Source organism: Chiloscyllium punctatum, chromosome 21, assembly GCF_047496795.1.
Source record: "Chiloscyllium punctatum isolate Juve2018m chromosome 21, sChiPun1.3, whole genome shotgun sequence".
NCBI classification, from domain to species: domain Eukaryota; kingdom Metazoa; phylum Chordata; class Chondrichthyes; order Orectolobiformes; family Hemiscylliidae; genus Chiloscyllium; species Chiloscyllium punctatum.
This window is the reverse complement of record NC_092759.1, coordinates 14,971,938-14,987,961: the sequence shown is the minus strand read 5'-3', so window position 1 is coordinate 14,987,961 and position 16,024 is coordinate 14,971,938. Positions and strand designations below refer to the sequence as shown.

At 53.3% G+C, this 16,024-nt stretch overlaps 20 non-coding genes across 20 annotated transcripts; all 20 read right to left on the bottom strand.

The window, feature by feature from the left end:
• Positions 1-584: 584 nt before the first annotated feature.
• trnaq-uug (transfer RNA glutamine (anticodon UUG)) lies at positions 585-656 on the bottom strand. The gene has a single exon. It is a non-coding gene; the product is annotated as a tRNA-Gln (tRNA).
• Positions 657-918: 262 nt separating this feature from the next.
• Positions 919-990, bottom strand: trnaq-cug (transfer RNA glutamine (anticodon CUG)). Its single transcript has one exon. It is a non-coding gene; the product is annotated as a tRNA-Gln (tRNA).
• Positions 991-2,174: 1,184 nt separating this feature from the next.
• Positions 2,175-2,246, bottom strand: trnaq-uug (transfer RNA glutamine (anticodon UUG)). Its single transcript has one exon. It is a non-coding gene; the product is annotated as a tRNA-Gln (tRNA).
• A 262-nt stretch (positions 2,247-2,508) lies between these two features.
• trnaq-cug (transfer RNA glutamine (anticodon CUG)) lies at positions 2,509-2,580 on the bottom strand. The gene has a single exon. It is a non-coding gene; the product is annotated as a tRNA-Gln (tRNA).
• Positions 2,581-3,764: 1,184 nt separating this feature from the next.
• On the bottom strand, positions 3,765-3,836 carry trnaq-uug (transfer RNA glutamine (anticodon UUG)). The gene has a single exon. It is a non-coding gene; the product is annotated as a tRNA-Gln (tRNA).
• Positions 3,837-4,098: 262 nt separating this feature from the next.
• On the bottom strand, positions 4,099-4,170 carry trnaq-cug (transfer RNA glutamine (anticodon CUG)). Its single transcript has one exon. It is a non-coding gene; the product is annotated as a tRNA-Gln (tRNA).
• A 1,184-nt stretch (positions 4,171-5,354) lies between these two features.
• On the bottom strand, positions 5,355-5,426 carry trnaq-uug (transfer RNA glutamine (anticodon UUG)). Its single transcript has one exon. It is a non-coding gene; the product is annotated as a tRNA-Gln (tRNA).
• A 262-nt stretch (positions 5,427-5,688) lies between these two features.
• On the bottom strand, positions 5,689-5,760 carry trnaq-cug (transfer RNA glutamine (anticodon CUG)). The gene has a single exon. It is a non-coding gene; the product is annotated as a tRNA-Gln (tRNA).
• A 1,184-nt stretch (positions 5,761-6,944) lies between these two features.
• Positions 6,945-7,016, bottom strand: trnaq-uug (transfer RNA glutamine (anticodon UUG)). The gene has a single exon. It is a non-coding gene; the product is annotated as a tRNA-Gln (tRNA).
• Positions 7,017-7,278: 262 nt separating this feature from the next.
• trnaq-cug (transfer RNA glutamine (anticodon CUG)) lies at positions 7,279-7,350 on the bottom strand. The gene has a single exon. It is a non-coding gene; the product is annotated as a tRNA-Gln (tRNA).
• Positions 7,351-8,534: 1,184 nt separating this feature from the next.
• On the bottom strand, positions 8,535-8,606 carry trnaq-uug (transfer RNA glutamine (anticodon UUG)). The gene has a single exon. It is a non-coding gene; the product is annotated as a tRNA-Gln (tRNA).
• A 262-nt stretch (positions 8,607-8,868) lies between these two features.
• Positions 8,869-8,940, bottom strand: trnaq-cug (transfer RNA glutamine (anticodon CUG)). The gene has a single exon. It is a non-coding gene; the product is annotated as a tRNA-Gln (tRNA).
• A 1,184-nt stretch (positions 8,941-10,124) lies between these two features.
• On the bottom strand, positions 10,125-10,196 carry trnaq-uug (transfer RNA glutamine (anticodon UUG)). The gene has a single exon. It is a non-coding gene; the product is annotated as a tRNA-Gln (tRNA).
• Positions 10,197-10,458: 262 nt separating this feature from the next.
• Positions 10,459-10,530, bottom strand: trnaq-cug (transfer RNA glutamine (anticodon CUG)). Its single transcript has one exon. It is a non-coding gene; the product is annotated as a tRNA-Gln (tRNA).
• A 1,184-nt stretch (positions 10,531-11,714) lies between these two features.
• On the bottom strand, positions 11,715-11,786 carry trnaq-uug (transfer RNA glutamine (anticodon UUG)). Its single transcript has one exon. It is a non-coding gene; the product is annotated as a tRNA-Gln (tRNA).
• A 262-nt stretch (positions 11,787-12,048) lies between these two features.
• trnaq-cug (transfer RNA glutamine (anticodon CUG)) lies at positions 12,049-12,120 on the bottom strand. The gene has a single exon. It is a non-coding gene; the product is annotated as a tRNA-Gln (tRNA).
• A 1,184-nt stretch (positions 12,121-13,304) lies between these two features.
• Positions 13,305-13,376, bottom strand: trnaq-uug (transfer RNA glutamine (anticodon UUG)). Its single transcript has one exon. It is a non-coding gene; the product is annotated as a tRNA-Gln (tRNA).
• A 262-nt stretch (positions 13,377-13,638) lies between these two features.
• trnaq-cug (transfer RNA glutamine (anticodon CUG)) lies at positions 13,639-13,710 on the bottom strand. The gene has a single exon. It is a non-coding gene; the product is annotated as a tRNA-Gln (tRNA).
• Positions 13,711-14,894: 1,184 nt separating this feature from the next.
• Positions 14,895-14,966, bottom strand: trnaq-uug (transfer RNA glutamine (anticodon UUG)). The gene has a single exon. It is a non-coding gene; the product is annotated as a tRNA-Gln (tRNA).
• A 262-nt stretch (positions 14,967-15,228) lies between these two features.
• trnaq-cug (transfer RNA glutamine (anticodon CUG)) lies at positions 15,229-15,300 on the bottom strand. The gene has a single exon. It is a non-coding gene; the product is annotated as a tRNA-Gln (tRNA).
• Positions 15,301-16,024: the final 724 nt, after the last annotated feature.

Genomic DNA, 16,024 nt, shown 5'->3' with positions numbered 1-16,024 from the left:
CCTGGCTTTCCGGGAGTCTGCATTGTATGCACTGTTTTTGATGTCGTTGGACTGCCTTGTACGTACAAATGTCATTGTTACCGTTTTGTAGTGATTGAAACTGGGATTTGAGGTTCCTGGTTTCCCTGAAAACTGGTTGAACGGTAGGGCTCGGGGCCTGGCTTTGCCGCTCCTCTCCCTGGTAAAATTGCTGTTTCTCTGTGTCCAGCTGTTCCTGTGAATTGTTGAATCAAATTAAAGAAAAGAGCACCTGTCCAGCATGCGCCTCATTTCAATTCCTGTCACCTTTTCACCAGCTGTCTGTGGAACACAGAGAGGAGCTCCAAAAACAACACCGCTTGACTGCAGCTTGTCTCTTAATGCTGTGTCCTTCGAAGAAAACACATCCGTGGTTCAGGAGAGAGCAAAAGCAGGCACCGGTGGCGAGCTTAAGACGCCACCTCGGGATTGGCATCATCCCGTTCTGGCAGAAATGCGATGAGATCTGACTCCAAGGTGCTAAAAGGGCTGCTCTTACAATTGGCCCGTAGGCAGATTTCACTGGCGCGTCCCACATTAAACAAGGACCGGGACGAAGCAAGTCAAGGTTCCGCCGAGATTCGAACTCGGATTGCTGGATCCAAAGTCCAGAGTGCTAGCCATTACACCACGGAACCAGCAGTGCTGCCGCCTCAGGCAGGCCTGAGCTTTCCTGCATTCACACTTGCAGCAACGCTCTCAGAATCTGGTCTCTCGCTGCTGCGTCCTTGGCAGGGAATACTTGCGTGGTACAGGGCAGAGCAAAAGCAGCTCGCGCGCTCGACGCTGGAGCATCGCAAACACTGTCGCAAGGGGAAAACCAGCCCACTTCCATCATGGGTGTGGAATTTGTGAAATCAACAGTTCTGTCGAAGACAATCGCTCACGCTGCCAGAAAGAAGGCTCCACCGAGATTTGAACTCGGATCGCTGGATTCAGAGTCCAGAGTGCTCACCATTACACCATGGAACCCTGAGACAGCAGGGGCTGCCGAACCACTGCTCAAGGATGTTTGCCTCCTTCGTCAAGCGTGGAAACAACAACGACAAGGATCACAATGGCGACTGTGGATCTGCTGATCCAGCAGCTCGTGCACTCGGTCTTTCGCAAGTGCAACCACGCTGTCTCGGCCTGCTGCCCTGTAAGGCCGGTCGCCCTCGCCTCCGAAATCCACTTTGCCGAAGTTTTCGAAAGCAGCTCGGGCCGTGCCAGATATGCCGACCTGTCCGCGAAACCTAGTTTCTCAGCGGGAGCAGGGCTGCTGTCGGCCATGAACAACTCTGAGCCGGGCTACTGCTCGCTAATCTCTCTCACTGGCAAACTTTCAAGCTGCTGGACAATCGCCTCGCCAGCATTTCACTTTGGCTTCAGCTTTCTCACCTCACAGTTAGCCTTCCTTCTGCTAAGTACAGCTGTAGGACAAGTCGCACATCTGCAGTACAGCTGCCTATTCAAACAGCACCGCTGCTGTTTCTCTCCCTTACCGGCGGCCATCGCTGTGTCAGCGCTGCGATGAGCAATGCTTTTAAGCAAAGTGAGATCTCAGACGGACTGTGTTCAAGAGCACGTGTCCCTGGCTTTCCGGGAGTCTGCATTGTATGCACTGTTTTTGATGTCGTTGGACTGCCTTGTACGTACAAATGTCATTGTTACCGTTTTGTAGTGATTGAAACTGGGATTTGAGGTTCCTGGTTTCCCTGAAAACTGGTTGAACGGTAGGGCTCGGGGCCTGGCTTTGCCGCTCCTCTCCCTGGTAAAATTGCTGTTTCTCTGTGTCCAGCTGTTCCTGTGAATTGTTGAATCAAATTAAAGAAAAGAGCACCTGTCCAGCATGCGCCTCATTTCAATTCCTGTCACCTTTTCACCAGCTGTCTGTGGAACACAGAGAGGAGCTCCAAAAACAACACCGCTTGACTGCAGCTTGTCTCTTAATGCTGTGTCCTTCGAAGAAAACACATCCGTGGTTCAGGAGAGAGCAAAAGCAGGCACCGGTGGCGAGCTTAAGACGCCACCTCGGGATTGGCATCATCCCGTTCTGGCAGAAATGCGATGAGATCTGACTCCAAGGTGCTAAAAGGGCTGCTCTTACAATTGGCCCGTAGGCAGATTTCACTGGCGCGTCCCACATTAAACAAGGGCCGGGACGAAGCAAGTCAAGGTTCCGCCGAGATTCGAACTCGGATCGCTGGATCCAAAGTCCAGAGTGCTAGCCATTACACCACGGAACCAGCAGTGCTGCCGCCTCAGGCAGGCCTGAGCTTTCCTGCATTCACACTTGCAGCAACGCTCTCAGAATCTGGTCTCTCGCTGCTGCGTCCTTGGCAGGGAATACTTGCGTGGTACAGGGCAGAGCAAAAGCAGCTCGCGCGCTCGACGCTGGAGCATCGCAAACACTGTCGCAAGGGGAAAACCAGCCCACTTCCATCATGGGTGTGGAATTTGTGAAATCAACAGTTCTGTCGAAGACAATCGCTCACGCTGCCAGAAAGAAGGCTCCACCGAGATTTGAACTCGGATCGCTGGATTCAGAGTCCAGAGTGCTCACCATTACACCATGGAACCCTGAGACAGCAGGGGCTGCCGAACCACTGCTCAAGGATGTTTGCCTCCTTCGTCAAGCGTGGAAACAACAACGACAAGGATCACAATGGCGACTGTGGATCTGCTGATCCAGCAGCTCGTGCACTCGGTCTTTCGCAAGTGCAACCACGCTGTCTCGGCCTGCTGCCCTGTAAGGCCGGTCGCCCTCGCCTCCGAAATCCACTTTGCCGAAGTTTTCGAAAGCAGCTCGGGCCGTGCCAGATATGCCGACCTGTCCGCGAAACCTAGTTTCTCAGCGGGAGCAGGGCTGCTGTCGGCCATGAACAACTCTGAGCCGGGCTACTGCTCGCTAATCTCTCTCACTGGCAAACTTTCAAGCTGCTGGACAATCGCCTCGCCAGCATTTCACTTTGGCTTCAGCTTTCTCACCTCACAGTTAGCCTTCCTTCTGCTAAGTACAGCTGTAGGACAAGTCGCACATCTGCAGTACAGCTGCCTATTCAAACAGCACCGCTGCTGTTTCTCTCCCTTACCGGCGGCCATCGCTGTGTCAGCGCTGCGATGAGCAATGCTTTTAAGCAAAGTGAGATCTCAGACGGACTGTGTTCAAGAGCACGTGTCCCTGGCTTTCCGGGAGTCTGCATTGTATGCACTGTTTTTGATGTCGTTGGACTGCCTTGTACGTACAAATGTCATTGTTACCGTTTTGTAGTGATTGAAACTGGGATTTGAGGTTCCTGGTTTCCCTGAAAACTGGTTGAACGGTAGGGCTCGGGGCCTGGCTTTGCCGCTCCTCTCCCTGGTAAAATTGCTGTTTCTCTGTGTCCAGCTGTTCCTGTGAATTGTTGAATCAAATTAAAGAAAAGAGCACCTGTCCAGCATGCGCCTCATTTCAATTCCTGTCACCTTTTCACCAGCTGTCTGTGGAACACAGAGAGGAGCTCCAAAAACAACACCGCTTGACTGCAGCTTGTCTCTTAATGCTGTGTCCTTCGAAGAAAACACATCCGTGGTTCAGGAGAGAGCAAAAGCAGGCACCGGTGGCGAGCTTAAGACGCCACCTCGGGATTGGCATCATCCCGTTCTGGCAGAAATGCGATGAGATCTGACTCCAAGGTGCTAAAAGGGCTGCTCTTACAATTGGCCCGTAGGCAGATTTCACTGGCGCGTCCCACATTAAACAAGGGCCGGGACGAAGCAAGTCAAGGTTCCGCCGAGATTCGAACTCGGATCGCTGGATCCAAAGTCCAGAGTGCTAGCCATTACACCACGGAACCAGCAGTGCTGCCGCCTCAGGCAGGCCTGAGCTTTCCTGCATTCACACTTGCAGCAACGCTCTCAGAATCTGGTCTCTCGCTGCTGCGTCCTTGGCAGGGAATACTTGCGTGGTACAGGGCAGAGCAAAAGCAGCTCGCGCGCTCGACGCTGGAGCATCGCAAACACTGTCGCAAGGGGAAAACCAGCCCACTTCCATCATGGGTGTGGAATTTGTGAAATCAACAGTTCTGTCGAAGACAATCGCTCACGCTGCCAGAAAGAAGGCTCCACCGAGATTTGAACTCGGATCGCTGGATTCAGAGTCCAGAGTGCTCACCATTACACCATGGAACCCTGAGACAGCAGGGGCTGCCGAACCACTGCTCAAGGATGTTTGCCTCCTTCGTCAAGCGTGGAAACAACAACGACAAGGATCACAATGGCGACTGTGGATCTGCTGATCCAGCAGCTCGTGCACTCGGTCTTTCGCAAGTGCAACCACGCTGTCTCGGCCTGCTGCCCTGTAAGGCCGGTCGCCCTCGCCTCCGAAATCCACTTTGCCGAAGTTTTCGAAAGCAGCTCGGGCCGTGCCAGATATGCCGACCTGTCCGCGAAACCTAGTTTCTCAGCGGGAGCAGGGCTGCTGTCGGCCATGAACAACTCTGAGCCGGGCTACTGCTCGCTAATCTCTCTCACTGGCAAACTTTCAAGCTGCTGGACAATCGCCTCGCCAGCATTTCACTTTGGCTTCAGCTTTCTCACCTCACAGTTAGCCTTCCTTCTGCTAAGTACAGCTGTAGGACAAGTCGCACATCTGCAGTACAGCTGCCTATTCAAACAGCACCGCTGCTGTTTCTCTCCCTTACCGGCGGCCATCGCTGTGTCAGCGCTGCGATGAGCAATGCTTTTAAGCAAAGTGAGATCTCAGACGGACTGTGTTCAAGAGCACGTGTCCCTGGCTTTCCGGGAGTCTGCATTGTATGCACTGTTTTTGATGTCGTTGGACTGCCTTGTACGTACAAATGTCATTGTTACCGTTTTGTAGTGATTGAAACTGGGATTTGAGGTTCCTGGTTTCCCTGAAAACTGGTTGAACGGTAGGGCTCGGGGCCTGGCTTTGCCGCTCCTCTCCCTGGTAAAATTGCTGTTTCTCTGTGTCCAGCTGTTCCTGTGAATTGTTGAATCAAATTAAAGAAAAGAGCACCTGTCCAGCATGCGCCTCATTTCAATTCCTGTCACCTTTTCACCAGCTGTCTGTGGAACACAGAGAGGAGCTCCAAAAACAACACCGCTTGACTGCAGCTTGTCTCTTAATGCTGTGTCCTTCGAAGAAAACACATCCGTGGTTCAGGAGAGAGCAAAAGCAGGCACCGGTGGCGAGCTTAAGACGCCACCTCGGGATTGGCATCATCCCGTTCTGGCAGAAATGCGATGAGATCTGACTCCAAGGTGCTAAAAGGGCTGCTCTTACAATTGGCCCGTAGGCAGATTTCACTGGCGCGTCCCACATTAAACAAGGGCCGGGACGAAGCAAGTCAAGGTTCCGCCGAGATTCGAACTCGGATCGCTGGATCCAAAGTCCAGAGTGCTAGCCATTACACCACGGAACCAGCAGTGCTGCCGCCTCAGGCAGGCCTGAGCTTTCCTGCATTCACACTTGCAGCAACGCTCTCAGAATCTGGTCTCTCGCTGCTGCGTCCTTGGCAGGGAATACTTGCGTGGTACAGGGCAGAGCAAAAGCAGCTCGCGCGCTCGACGCTGGAGCATCGCAAACACTGTCGCAAGGGGAAAACCAGCCCACTTCCATCATGGGTGTGGAATTTGTGAAATCAACAGTTCTGTCGAAGACAATCGCTCACGCTGCCAGAAAGAAGGCTCCACCGAGATTTGAACTCGGATCGCTGGATTCAGAGTCCAGAGTGCTCACCATTACACCATGGAACCCTGAGACAGCAGGGGCTGCCGAACCACTGCTCAAGGATGTTTGCCTCCTTCGTCAAGCGTGGAAACAACAACGACAAGGATCACAATGGCGACTGTGGATCTGCTGATCCAGCAGCTCGTGCACTCGGTCTTTCGCAAGTGCAACCACGCTGTCTCGGCCTGCTGCCCTGTAAGGCCGGTCGCCCTCGCCTCCGAAATCCACTTTGCCGAAGTTTTCGAAAGCAGCTCGGGCCGTGCCAGATATGCCGACCTGTCCGCGAAACCTAGTTTCTCAGCGGGAGCAGGGCTGCTGTCGGCCATGAACAACTCTGAGCCGGGCTACTGCTCGCTAATCTCTCTCACTGGCAAACTTTCAAGCTGCTGGACAATCGCCTCGCCAGCATTTCACTTTGGCTTCAGCTTTCTCACCTCACAGTTAGCCTTCCTTCTGCTAAGTACAGCTGTAGGACAAGTCGCACATCTGCAGTACAGCTGCCTATTCAAACAGCACCGCTGCTGTTTCTCTCCCTTACCGGCGGCCATCGCTGTGTCAGCGCTGCGATGAGCAATGCTTTTAAGCAAAGTGAGATCTCAGACGGACTGTGTTCAAGAGCACGTGTCCCTGGCTTTCCGGGAGTCTGCATTGTATGCACTGTTTTTGATGTCGTTGGACTGCCTTGTACGTACAAATGTCATTGTTACCGTTTTGTAGTGATTGAAACTGGGATTTGAGGTTCCTGGTTTCCCTGAAAACTGGTTGAACGGTAGGGCTCGGGGCCTGGCTTTGCCGCTCCTCTCCCTGGTAAAATTGCTGTTTCTCTGTGTCCAGCTGTTCCTGTGAATTGTTGAATCAAATTAAAGAAAAGAGCACCTGTCCAGCATGCGCCTCATTTCAATTCCTGTCACCTTTTCACCAGCTGTCTGTGGAACACAGAGAGGAGCTCCAAAAACAACACCGCTTGACTGCAGCTTGTCTCTTAATGCTGTGTCCTTCGAAGAAAACACATCCGTGGTTCAGGAGAGAGCAAAAGCAGGCACCGGTGGCGAGCTTAAGACGCCACCTCGGGATTGGCATCATCCCGTTCTGGCAGAAATGCGATGAGATCTGACTCCAAGGTGCTAAAAGGGCTGCTCTTACAATTGGCCCGTAGGCAGATTTCACTGGCGCGACCCACATTAAACAAGGGCCGGGACGAAGCAAGTCAAGGTTCCGCCGAGATTCGAACTCGGATCGCTGGATCCAAAGTCCAGAGTGCTAGCCATTACACCACGGAACCAGCAGTGCTGCCGCCGCAGGCAGGCCTGAGCTTTCCTGCATTCACACTTGCAGCAACGCTCTCAGAATCTGGTCTCTCGCTGCTGCGTCCTTGGCAGGGAATACTTGCGTGGTACAGGGCAGAGCAAAAGCAGCTCGCGCGCTCGACGCTGGAGCATCGCAAACACTGTCGCAAGGGGAAAACCAGCCCACTTCCATCATGGGTGTGGAATTTGTGAAATCAACAGTTCTGTCGAAGACAATCGCTCACGCTGCCAGAAAGAAGGCTCCACCGAGATTTGAACTCGGATCGCTGGATTCAGAGTCCAGAGTGCTCACCATTACACCACGGAACCCTGAGACAGCAGGGGCTGCCGAACCACTGCTCAAGGATGTTTGCCTCCTTCGTCAAGCGTGGAAACAACAACGACAAGGATCACAATGGCGACTGTGGATCTGCTGATCCAGCAGCTCGTGCACTCGGTCTTTCGCAAGTGCAACCACGCTGTCTCGGCCTGCTGCCCTGTAAGGCCGGTTGCCCTCGCCTCCGAAATCCACTTTGCCGAAGTTTTCGAAAGCAGCTCGGGCCGTGCCAGATATGCCGACCTGTCCGCGAAACCTAGTTTCTCAGCGGGAGCAGGGCTGCTGTCGGCCATGAACAACTCTGAGCCGGGCTACTGCTCGCTAATCTCTCTCACTGGCAAACTTTCAAGCTGCTGGACAATCGCCTCGCCAGCATTTCACTTTGGCTTCAGCTTTCTCACCTCACAGTTAGCCTTCCTTCTGCTAAGTACAGCTGTAGGACAAGTCGCACATCTGCAGTACAGCTGCCTATTCAAACAGCACCGCTGCTGTTTCTCTCCCTTACCGGCGGCCATCGCTGTGTCAGCGCTGCGATGAGCAATGCTTTTAAGCAAAGTGAGATCTCAGACGGACTGTGTTCAAGAGCACGTGTCCCTGGCTTTCCGGGAGTCTGCATTGTATGCACTGTTTTTGATGTCGTTGGACTGCCTTGTACGTACAAATGTCATTGTTACCGTTTTGTAGTGATTGAAACTGGGATTTGAGGTTCCTGGTTTCCCTGAAAACTGGTTGAACGGTAGGGCTCGGGGCCTGGCTTTGCCGCTCCTCTCCCTGGTAAAATTGCTGTTTCTCTGTGTCCAGCTGTTCCTGTGAATTGTTGAATCAAATTAAAGAAAAGAGCACCTGTCCAGCATGCGCCTCATTTCAATTCCTGTCACCTTTTCACCAGCTGTCTGTGGAACACAGAGAGGAGCTCCAAAAACAACACCGCTTGACTGCAGCTTGTCTCTTAATGCTGTGTCCTTCGAAGAAAACACATCCGTGGTTCAGGAGAGAGCAAAAGCAGGCACCGGTGGCGAGCTTAAGACGCCACCTCGGGATTGGCATCATCCCGTTCTGGCAGAAATGCGATGAGATCTGACTCCAAGGTGCTAAAAGGGCTGCTCTTACAATTGGCCCGTAGGCAGATTTCACTGGCGCGTCCCACATTAAACAAGGGCCGGGACGAAGCAAGTCAAGGTTCCGCCGAGATTCGAACTCGGATCGCTGGATCCAAAGTCCAGAGTGCTAGCCATTACACCACGGAACCAGCAGTGCTGCCGCCGCAGGCAGGCCTGAGCTTTCCTGCATTCACACTTGCAGCAACGCTCTCAGAATCTGGTCTCTCGCTGCTGCGTCCTTGGCAGGGAATACTTGCGTGGTACAGGGCAGAGCAAAAGCAGCTCGCGCGCTCGACGCTGGAGCATCGCAAACACTGTCGCAAGGGGAAAACCAGCCCACTTCCATCATGGGTGTGGAATTTGTGAAATCAACAGTTCTGTCGAAGACAATCGCTCACGCTGCCAGAAAGAAGGCTCCACCGAGATTTGAACTCGGATCGCTGGATTCAGAGTCCAGAGTGCTCACCATTACACCACGGAACCCTGAGACAGCAGGGGCTGCCGAACCACTGCTCAAGGATGTTTGCCTCCTTCGTCAAGCGTGGAAACAACAACGACAAGGATCACAATGGCGACTGTGGATCTGCTGATCCAGCAGCTCGTGCACTCGGTCTTTCGCAAGTGCAACCACGCTGTCTCGGCCTGCTGCCCTGTAAGGCCGGTTGCCCTCGCCTCCGAAATCCACTTTGCCGAAGTTTTCGAAAGCAGCTCGGGCCGTGCCAGATATGCCGACCTGTCCGCGAAACCTAGTTTCTCAGCGGGAGCAGGGCTGCTGTCGGCCATGAACAACTCTGAGCCGGGCTACTGCTCGCTAATCTCTCTCACTGGCAAACTTTCAAGCTGCTGGACAATCGCCTCGCCAGCATTTCACTTTGGCTTCAGCTTTCTCACCTCACAGTTAGCCTTCCTTCTGCTAAGTACAGCTGTAGGACAAGTCGCACATCTGCAGTACAGCTGCCTATTCAAACAGCACCGCTGCTGTTTCTCTCCCTTACCGGCGGCCATCGCTGTGTCAGCGCTGCGATGAGCAATGCTTTTAAGCAAAGTGAGATCTCAGACGGACTGTGTTCAAGAGCACGTGTCCCTGGCTTTCCGGGAGTCTGCATTGTATGCACTGTTTTTGATGTCGTTGGACTGCCTTGTACGTACAAATGTCATTGTTACCGTTTTGTAGTGATTGAAACTGGGATTTGAGGTTCCTGGTTTCCCTGAAAACTGGTTGAACGGTAGGGCTCGGGGCCTGGCTTTGCCGCTCCTCTCCCTGGTAAAATTGCTGTTTCTCTGTGTCCAGCTGTTCCTGTGAATTGTTGAATCAAATTAAAGAAAAGAGCACCTGTCCAGCATGCGCCTCATTTCAATTCCTGTCACCTTTTCACCAGCTGTCTGTGGAACACAGAGAGGAGCTCCAAAAACAACACCGCTTGACTGCAGCTTGTCTCTTAATGCTGTGTCCTTCGAAGAAAACACATCCGTGGTTCAGGAGAGAGCAAAAGCAGGCACCGGTGGCGAGCTTAAGACGCCACCTCGGGATTGGCATCATCCCGTTCTGGCAGAAATGCGATGAGATCTGACTCCAAGGTGCTAAAAGGGCTGCTCTTACAATTGGCCCGTAGGCAGATTTCACTGGCGCGTCCCACATTAAACAAGGGCCGGGACGAAGCAAGTCAAGGTTCCGCCGAGATTCGAACTCGGATCGCTGGATCCAAAGTCCAGAGTGCTAGCCATTACACCACGGAACCAGCAGTGCTGCCGCCGCAGGCAGGCCTGAGCTTTCCTGCATTCACACTTGCAGCAACGCTCTCAGAATCTGGTCTCTCGCTGCTGCGTCCTTGGCAGGGAATACTTGCGTGGTACAGGGCAGAGCAAAAGCAGCTCGCGCGCTCGACGCTGGAGCATCGCAAACACTGTCGCAAGGGGAAAACCAGCCCACTTCCATCATGGGTGTGGAATTTGTGAAATCAACAGTTCTGTCGAAGACAATCGCTCACGCTGCCAGAAAGAAGGCTCCACCGAGATTTGAACTCGGATCGCTGGATTCAGAGTCCAGAGTGCTCACCATTACACCACGGAACCCTGAGACAGCAGGGGCTGCCGAACCACTGCTCAAGGATGTTTGCCTCCTTCGTCAAGCGTGGAAACAACAACGACAAGGATCACAATGGCGACTGTGGATCTGCTGATCCAGCAGCTCGTGCACTCGGTCTTTCGCAAGTGCAACCACGCTGTCTCGGCCTGCTGCCCTGTAAGGCCGGTTGCCCTCGCCTCCGAAATCCACTTTGCCGAAGTTTTCGAAAGCAGCTCGGGCCGTGCCAGATATGCCGACCTGTCCGCGAAACCTAGTTTCTCAGCGGGAGCAGGGCTGCTGTCGGCCATGAACAACTCTGAGCCGGGCTACTGCTCGCTAATCTCTCTCACTGGCAAACTTTCAAGCTGCTGGACAATCGCCTCGCCAGCATTTCACTTTGGCTTCAGCTTTCTCACCTCACAGTTAGCCTTCCTTCTGCTAAGTACAGCTGTAGGACAAGTCGCACATCTGCAGTACAGCTGCCTATTCAAACAGCACCGCTGCTGTTTCTCTCCCTTACCGGCGGCCATCGCTGTGTCAGCGCTGCGATGAGCAATGCTTTTAAGCAAAGTGAGATCTCAGACGGACTGTGTTCAAGAGCACGTGTCCCTGGCTTTCCGGGAGTCTGCATTGTATGCACTGTTTTTGATGTCGTTGGACTGCCTTGTACGTACAAATGTCATTGTTACCGTTTTGTAGTGATTGAAACTGGGATTTGAGGTTCCTGGTTTCCCTGAAAACTGGTTGAACGGTAGGGCTCGGGGCCTGGCTTTGCCGCTCCTCTCCCTGGTAAAATTGCTGTTTCTCTGTGTCCAGCTGTTCCTGTGAATTGTTGAATCAAATTAAAGAAAAGAGCACCTGTCCAGCATGCGCCTCATTTCAATTCCTGTCACCTTTTCACCAGCTGTCTGTGGAACACAGAGAGGAGCTCCAAAAACAACACCGCTTGACTGCAGCTTGTCTCTTAATGCTGTGTCCTTCGAAGAAAACACATCCGTGGTTCAGGAGAGAGCAAAAGCAGGCACCGGTGGCGAGCTTAAGACGCCACCTCGGGATTGGCATCATCCCGTTCTGGCAGAAATGCGATGAGATCTGACTCCAAGGTGCTAAAAGGGCTGCTCTTACAATTGGCCCGTAGGCAGATTTCACTGGCGCGTCCCACATTAAACAAGGGCCGGGACGAAGCAAGTCAAGGTTCCGCCGAGATTCGAACTCGGATCGCTGGATCCAAAGTCCAGAGTGCTAGCCATTACACCACGGAACCAGCAGTGCTGCCGCCGCAGGCAGGCCTGAGCTTTCCTGCATTCACACTTGCAGCAACGCTCTCAGAATCTGGTCTCTCGCTGCTGCGTCCTTGGCAGGGAATACTTGCGTGGTACAGGGCAGAGCAAAAGCAGCTCGCGCGCTCGACGCTGGAGCATCGCAAACACTGTCGCAAGGGGAAAACCAGCCCACTTCCATCATGGGTGTGGAATTTGTGAAATCAACAGTTCTGTCGAAGACAATCGCTCACGCTGCCAGAAAGAAGGCTCCACCGAGATTTGAACTCGGATCGCTGGATTCAGAGTCCAGAGTGCTCACCATTACACCACGGAACCCTGAGACAGCAGGGGCTGCCGAACCACTGCTCAAGGATGTTTGCCTCCTTCGTCAAGCGTGGAAACAACAACGACAAGGATCACAATGGCGACTGTGGATCTGCTGATCCAGCAGCTCGTGCACTCGGTCTTTCGCAAGTGCAACCACGCTGTCTCGGCCTGCTGCCCTGTAAGGCCGGTTGCCCTCGCCTCCGAAATCCACTTTGCCGAAGTTTTCGAAAGCAGCTCGGGCCGTGCCAGATATGCCGACCTGTCCGCGAAACCTAGTTTCTCAGCGGGAGCAGGGCTGCTGTCGGCCATGAACAACTCTGAGCCGGGCTACTGCTCGCTAATCTCTCTCACTGGCAAACTTTCAAGCTGCTGGACAATCGCCTCGCCAGCATTTCACTTTGGCTTCAGCTTTCTCACCTCACAGTTAGCCTTCCTTCTGCTAAGTACAGCTGTAGGACAAGTCGCACATCTGCAGTACAGCTGCCTATTCAAACAGCACCGCTGCTGTTTCTCTCCCTTACCGGCGGCCATCGCTGTGTCAGCGCTGCGATGAGCAATGCTTTTAAGCAAAGTGAGATCTCAGACGGACTGTGTTCAAGAGCACGTGTCCCTGGCTTTCCGGGAGTCTGCATTGTATGCACTGTTTTTGATGTCGTTGGACTGCCTTGTACGTACAAATGTCATTGTTACCGTTTTGTAGTGATTGAAACTGGGATTTGAGGTTCCTGGTTTCCCTGAAAACTGGTTGAACGGTAGGGCTCGGGGCCTGGCTTTGCCGCTCCTCTCCCTGGTAAAATTGCTGTTTCTCTGTGTCCAGCTGTTCCTGTGAATTGTTGAATCAAATTAAAGAAAAGAGCACCTGTCCAGCATGCGCCTCATTTCAATTCCTGTCACCTTTTCACCAGCTGTCTGTGGAACACAGAGAGGAGCTCCAAAAACAACACCGCTTGACTGCAGCTTGTCTCTTAATGCTGTGTCCTTCGAAGAAAACACATCCGTGGTTCAGGAGAGAGCAAAAGCAGGCACCGGTGGCGAGCTTAAGACGCCACCTCGGGATTGGCATCATCCCGTTCTGGCAGAAATGCGATGAGATCTGACTCCAAGGTGCTAAAAGGGCTGCTCTTACAATTGGCCCGTAGGCAGATTTCACTGGCGCGTCCCACATTAAACAAGGGCCGGGACGAAGCAAGTCAAGGTTCCGCCGAGATTCGAACTCGGATCGCTGGATCCAAAGTCCAGAGTGCTAGCCATTACACCACGGAACCAGCAGTGCTGCCGCCGCAGGCAGGCCTGAGCTTTCCTGCATTCACACTTGCAGCAACGCTCTCAGAATCTGGTCTCTCGCTGCTGCGTCCTTGGCAGGGAATACTTGCGTGGTACAGGGCAGAGCAAAAGCAGCTCGCGCGCTCGACGCTGGAGCATCGCAAACACTGTCGCAAGGGGAAAACCAGCCCACTTCCATCATGGGTGTGGAATTTGTGAAATCAACAGTTCTGTCGAAGACAATCGCTCACGCTGCCAGAAAGAAGGCTCCACCGAGATTTGAACTCGGATCGCTGGATTCAGAGTCCAGAGTGCTCACCATTACACCACGGAACCCTGAGACAGCAGGGGCTGCCGAACCACTGCTCAAGGATGTTTGCCTCCTTCGTCAAGCGTGGAAACAACAACGACAAGGATCACAATGGCGACTGTGGATCTGCTGATCCAGCAGCTCGTGCACTCGGTCTTTCGCAAGTGCAACCACGCTGTCTCGGCCTGCTGCCCTGTAAGGCCGGTTGCCCTCGCCTCCGAAATCCACTTTGCCGAAGTTTTCGAAAGCAGCTCGGGCCGTGCCAGATATGCCGACCTGTCCGCGAAACCTAGTTTCTCAGCGGGAGCAGGGCTGCTGTCGGCCATGAACAACTCTGAGCCGGGCTACTGCTCGCTAATCTCTCTCACTGGCAAACTTTCAAGCTGCTGGACAATCGCCTCGCCAGCATTTCACTTTGGCTTCAGCTTTCTCACCTCACAGTTAGCCTTCCTTCTGCTAAGTACAGCTGTAGGACAAGTCGCACATCTGCAGTACAGCTGCCTATTCAAACAGCACCGCTGCTGTTTCTCTCCCTTACCGGCGGCCATCGCTGTGTCAGCGCTGCGATGAGCAATGCTTTTAAGCAAAGTGAGATCTCAGACGGACTGTGTTCAAGAGCACGTGTCCCTGGCTTTCCGGGAGTCTGCATTGTATGCACTGTTTTTGATGTCGTTGGACTGCCTTGTACGTACAAATGTCATTGTTACCGTTTTGTAGTGATTGAAACTGGGATTTGAGGTTCCTGGTTTCCCTGAAAACTGGTTGAACGGTAGGGCTCGGGGCCTGGCTTTGCCGCTCCTCTCCCTGGTAAAATTGCTGTTTCTCTGTGTCCAGCTGTTCCTGTGAATTGTTGAATCAAATTAAAGAAAAGAGCACCTGTCCAGCATGCGCCTCATTTCAATTCCTGTCACCTTTTCACCAGCTGTCTGTGGAACACAGAGAGGAGCTCCAAAAACAACACCGCTTGACTGCAGCTTGTCTCTTAATGCTGTGTCCTTCGAAGAAAACACATCCGTGGTTCAGGAGAGAGCAAAAGCAGGCACCGGTGGCGAGCTTAAGACGCCACCTCGGGATTGGCATCATCCCGTTCTGGCAGAAATGCGATGAGATCTGACTCCAAGGTGCTAAAAGGGCTGCTCTTACAATTGGCCCGTAGGCAGATTTCACTGGCGCGTCCCACATTAAACAAGGGCCGGGACGAAGCAAGTCAAGGTTCCGCCGAGATTCGAACTCGGATCGCTGGATTCAAAGCCCAGAGTGCTAGCCATTACACCACGGAACCAGCAGTGCTGCCGCCTCAGGCAGGCCTGAGCTTTCCTGCATTCACACTTGCAGCAACACTCTCAGAATCTGGTCTCTCGCTGCTGCGTCCTTGGCAGGGAATACTTGCGTGGTACAGGGCAGAGCAAAAGCAGCTCGCGCGCTCGACGCTGGAGCATCGCAAACACTGTCGCAAGGGGAAAACCAGCCCACTTCCATCATGGGTGTGGAATTTGTGAAATCAACAGTTCTGTCGAAGACAATCGCTCACGCTGCCAGAAAGAAGGCTCCACCGAGATTTGAACTCGGATCGCTGGATTCAGAGTCCAGAGTGCTCACCATTACACCATGGAACCCTGAGACAGCAGGGGCTGCCGAACCACTGCTCAAGGATGTTTGCCTCCTTCGTCAAGCGTGGAAACAACAACGACAAGGATCACAATGGCGACTGTGGATCTGCTGATCCAGCAGCTCGTGCACTCGGTCTTTCGCAAGTGCAACCACGCTGTCTCGGCCTGCTGCCCTGTAAGGCCGGTCGCCCTCGCCTCCGAAATCCACTTTGCCGAAGTTTTCGAAAGCAGCTCGGGCCGTGCCAGATATGCCGACCTGTCCGCGAAACCTAGTTTCTCAGCGGGAGCAGGGCTGCTGTCGGCCATGAACAACTCTGAGCCGGGCTACTGCTCGCTAATCTCTCTCACTGGCAAACTTTCAAGCTGCTGGACAATCGCCTCGCCAGCATTTCACTTTGGCTTCAGCTTTCTCACCTCACAGTTAGCCTTCCTTCTGCTAAGTACAGCTGTAGGACAAGTCGCACATCTGCAGTACAGCTGCCTATTCAAACAGCACCGCTGCTGTTTCTCTCCCTTACCGGCGGCCATCGCTGTGTCAGCGCTGCGATGAGCAATGCTTTTAAGCAAAGTGAGATCTCAGACGGACTGTGTTCAAGAGCACGTGTCCCTGGCTTTCCGGGAGTCTGCATTGTATGCACTGTTTTTGATGTCGTTGGACTGCCTTGTACGTACAAATGTCATTGTTACCGTTTTGTAGTGATTGAAACTGGGATTTGAGGTTCCTGGTTTC